This window comes from Oncorhynchus nerka, linkage group LG1 (genome assembly GCF_034236695.1).
Source record: "Oncorhynchus nerka isolate Pitt River linkage group LG1, Oner_Uvic_2.0, whole genome shotgun sequence".
Lineage (NCBI taxonomy): Eukaryota > Metazoa > Chordata > Actinopteri > Salmoniformes > Salmonidae > Oncorhynchus > Oncorhynchus nerka.
Genome location: NC_088396.1, coordinates 17,395,251 through 17,400,343, shown reverse-complemented (window position 1 = coordinate 17,400,343; position 5,093 = coordinate 17,395,251).

The following is a 5,093-nucleotide window of genomic DNA, read 5'->3' as shown; positions in this document are numbered from 1 at the left end:
ATGTTCCATCAGTCTAATTGACTTGGTTGTGAATTAGCCACTGTGTTTTGTTTTAAGGTTCCCAGAAGTTATTAGTGGTTTGCTAGTATGCCATGAAGTAATTGGAATTCCTCCGAGACAACACTTGATGTTGCTCTATCTGTGCAGGACTGACAGATTATTTTTTATCTCTGTGGGCGACTTCCCTCCTCTTTCATGTTGCTACAGTATTTGTAAATTAGTTTCCCCGTCCCTATACAGTAGCACATAATACTAATTGGGGGTGAGCTGTTTGTGTTCACACCCCACTAGGTGACAGGGTGTCTTTAACTTTGTAGGCTACTCCTAGACAGGGTAGACATCACTGAAGCCATTCGAAATGAATGCATTGCTCTTGCAACCATTAGCAACGACTACATTGATCTTCTTTTGGTAATATTTGGATACAAAAGACACTGTGACACCACTTTTGAACATGGCATTTCGTTATCAACAGATATAAAGATAAGAGCCATGAAAAGCAGTAGAAGGCATGTCTTCCCCCTTACAACCCAGTAAACATTGTCATTTCTGTTGATTTGCAATTAGGCATGCACTGAGTTGCCATTGACTTCCGTTATTTTCTGTTGGAGGGGATATCCACTCTGTTCTCCTTTAGGACAACCTTCAATTGACAAGGAGAGGCAGTCAACACCATGAAGGAGTTTTATTCTGAGTTTTAAAAAAACAATCATTAACAGACTTTTATTGGGGCTGGGGGGTGTTCCTGCCATGCTACATTCCTAATCAGACTTTAATTGTCTTTATCCATGACATAGGATGGCAAGGGACTGCAACGTCTTCCAAATATCCCCCTTACAGTCACAAGAAAAGTTCTGGGCTTCCGGGAAATTGATATGATGGAGTGGCACACAGAATACAGAGAAACTTGATGTCACCTTGAATGCACATTACTCCCCCGATTGGACTGGCAGGTGATATCGGAGGATAAACCTCATTTTGACCTTGTGCTCACTCATCACAAAAAAAAACAAAAGGGCCAGATAGCGTCAAAGCACCCATCCATCATGTTTCAAGTATGATTTCCTTCAGACTACTGATATCGCCATAGTACAGTTTCATAGAGCTGCACTTCATTTAGCCAAAGCAGGCAATTTTTTCCCGACTTTTTAAGGGTCTTATTAAAAATGGCATAACTAAAAAGTGTCTCCATTCATATTTCATCCGAGGGTGCAGTAATTGATTTCATCATCCCCAAGTCATTTTCATGATCGGAATGGGGACATCAAAACGCAGTGACCTCCATTATAATCCCTTTGAAATCAAATCCACTTTTATTCTATGCTCAAGCGCATCGCCAGGACTTCCAACTATGTATCTAGGGTGATTACTTTTCCTAACCTGCTCCTTCAGTGCTGGTCCAGAGAGTATCCAGGCATACATCCACCTATATCACTTCCCCACGCTGTATGTGGGCCACTTGAGCTAGGCATCTGACACAACCCTCCTGAGGCTGTGCATCAGTGTGCTAGTTTCTGTCTCAGTGCTACACAGGCAGGCACAGGCCCAGAAGTGAAGTGGCCCAGAAGTGAAGTAGCACACATGTTATATTTATGTTGATAACACATGGGTCTTGTGCACTGAATGAAATCCCTACACTACAACAATCCATTTATAGGCCAAGGGCTCTATTCGGTTCAATACCAAACAGAACAACCTGTTCTTCAGCATACTGTTTTCTCTTGTATTATGGTTCTTGTTAAAGAAACAAAAGGGAAATGAGGAACCATGTTGTTTCTATAATGTAATTACAGTGTTATACAAAGGTATACTGTACACAGTTGTTGTCTGACTCAGGAATGTACAGTAGGGGCAATGATAATACTGGAAAATGCTCACATACTTGGCCACATCAAAAGCACTTTCAACTACAAAGGCTGTGGATTATTAGTCCTACACGATGGCTCAAGAGACCTCTTTATGACGTTATAATGCAGATGCTTATACATTTGAGTGCACTACTGTCATGCAGCACCAGTGAAGGGTATTGGAAGGACTAACCAACGCAAACCCTTAGAATACCCAGTCTCAAATGTGCTTAAATTCATCCAGTTTTCTCCACTGGAGTTCCTTGAAAATAATTGATTGATATGCGGGTAATGTGCATTGTTCAGACCGTATAACTGCATTAGGTCTTTTGAAGGCACATTGTCCGTGGTAAACAGAGAGCTGGTCCCCATAGGCTTACCTGACCAAAGGCAGCTGTCAGAGTGGTTTAGCTAGACCAGAGTAGGAGGAGCGATGAGGTGCATCTGTAGGGCATGGAGGCACATGTGTCTGCCCACCTCAGGAGGTTTGTGTTGAGAGCATAGGGCACACATGACTGGATATCATACATGTAACAACATTCTGTGTTCCTACACTGCACATTATATTGTGGCTAAATGTTTTCTGTGATGCTTTGTGCAACGTTTTTTCTTTTTATCACCTATTACGCATGCATTAACTTGGTGTTTTGGAGGTTTTTAATTAGAGGTGATGAGCTGTGATACAGGCTGTGATACGGATATGGGGTGATAAAGAGTTCAATCTCACACTCTAATCACGCCATTACAAGGTGGAAAGTGAATATTGTATTCATGCTCGAAGCTGTGTAACTACTGTTTACTACTTGTCATTCCGGCTTTTCCAGAATTACAGCAACTCAAATATGCAGTGGCATCTTATTAATGCATATTTGACTGCGAATCAATTTGCAGTGAAACAATCAATGCACCCATCTCTTGGTGTCACAAGCAGATGCAAATGAAAGTTCATCGCAGAAAGAAGAGCAATATGCTCCGAGGAAGAATCTCACCGTGGCACAAACGCTTCAATCTCCACAAAAACTACGGGGAAATGGAGAGGCACACGTGGACGATAGAGGCATGCATTATGAATTTGAACTTCACATTCATTCTAAGGGAATTGTGATAATAGTAAGAAAAATGTATAAATGTGTCAATGCAAACGGTATTGTCAATAGCCATCCTTTCCTGGGGGGTTTAACAGACTGAATAAAAATTAGGGTTTGCCTTTGTTGCCCTTATCTCTCACCTGCAGTAATGTCCAATTTATGCAGGCTTCACCCTGGGCTGGCAAAGCTGCTGATCCCCAGAGGAGGACGGCAGCATGTTTCAGACAATATAAATGAACCTGTAGACAACTCAAGGTTGATTTAGAGCCGGCACAACAAGCAATTTAATGATGAACCTGCAACCATACTGATCTTGCCCTTACGCTGATAAGACAGAATATGTCAGTGCATACCTGTATGACATAGGAGACTGGTAATTGCACTGCTCTGGCCAGGTGAGAATTCAAATGCAAATGTTAGACGATTGGAAAGAAGACTGGATTAGATGTCGGTCCATTTCCCCAAGATCTGTCGGTGATAATAACTGTGGATATTGCATAGCAGGAAGAGGTGGAACAACAAGTGTGATGTTTATGGTAAGAAATAGGAAACAGTCTCTGAATATAGAGAATATCCCCATGTAGAGAAATAATCCCTAATATTAATTGACAATTTGTTACTTTATTACTATGATATTATTGCTTTTTCCTTCGTTTTATCCTCTTGTGAGACTTGTATCTTTACTCACTCAATACAACCAGCTTGTATTCTTGAGTCATGAACCACAGTCATTATCCGACCATGCAGTGAAAGGAGACAAGACCAAATCAAGATGTGTCATAACAGTTATATAAACATTGTAATTAGGTGGATTGGGATTGGAAGCATTGGATACATACTCTGCAACGTTATTTTGGTCGATCATGTCCACAAGCATTTCCACAGTCAGAAAACAAAGGTCTGTTGTTATGATTGCCTAGCCTAGTAGCCTAGTACCAGCCACTGCACGAACCTTTAACCAACGCTTTATGGTATTACCCCCACTTTACCCAAACCCTCACAGGTTGTGTCGGTTTTTCTATATTAATTCCCATCCCCACATTTTTATGATCCACACACTATCTCTAGGCCTACTGCACATCGAAATGTAGCCTATTAGGAACAAAATCCACAAGCACGTTTTTCATCTACAGCTCTCTCTCTCTCTCTCTGCTCTGTGCGCTCACATCAGTAACTGAATCACGTACCAGCGGAACAGCCCTCGTTCAATGCGAACTTGCCAGACCTATTGGAGAAAACCCCCAAGGCAGGATCTGTCACAGTTTCACTCATTGGTTGGAAGACGATCAGAAACAATGTTAAATGCACCAAGATATAAACTGGAGTCAGTGTGTAGGGCGTCGGGAGGATTCTACTGGTAACCAGATCTCAATGCCAAGAGAGCTGTTTTCAACTGTTGACGTGACCGGATAATTGAACACAGAATTATTTGGGGACCATATCGAAAAAAAATCTACAACGTTGTGCACCTGAAGTCTTGGATTTGTTTAACCTCTAAAGGAGCATTGTTGACGTTCTTACCCCGAATCAATGCGGGATGCAAGGGCACGAGGTCCAACTGGACTGGATTACCGGATTACTGGACTGATTATAGGACAATTATCGGGCAAAAGTCCTTATCGCTCACCAAATGTTCGTGAATGAAAGGAAAATGTCAAACGTGGTCCCGAAGGAGCATATTTATTTGATGCATCTGCTTTCCTTTATGGGTTGGTCCATGTGTACATAACCTGTATGCAACAGTGTGTAGCGCTCAGAAAAAAGTATACTGTATAGATGGTCGCTGACTGTGCTGGGAAATGAATGGTTAAATGAATGAGTATCTCGGGTATTTTGCTTTAGGTAGGCTATAGATGTCGCATAAGGGCATTGCGCTTTTGTACTGCCTAACCTTCAGCATAGCGGGATGTACAAACGTTTGTAACCTTGTAGCAACAGGGGAAACCATAAGCGCTTTAAAATCACCGAATATATTTTATTCGCCGCACCAGCGAATCACGTCTGCCACATGTTACATTTTGTATTGCGTTAATGCGTGATATGTCTTTGGGCGTTCATCTTTGTTTACACAAAGAGTTCATCATAGCTGTACGGCATGTGAAGGAGGTTAAAAGGACAGCGTAGAATATAGAAAAGATAGCAAGAAATCGATTTAATA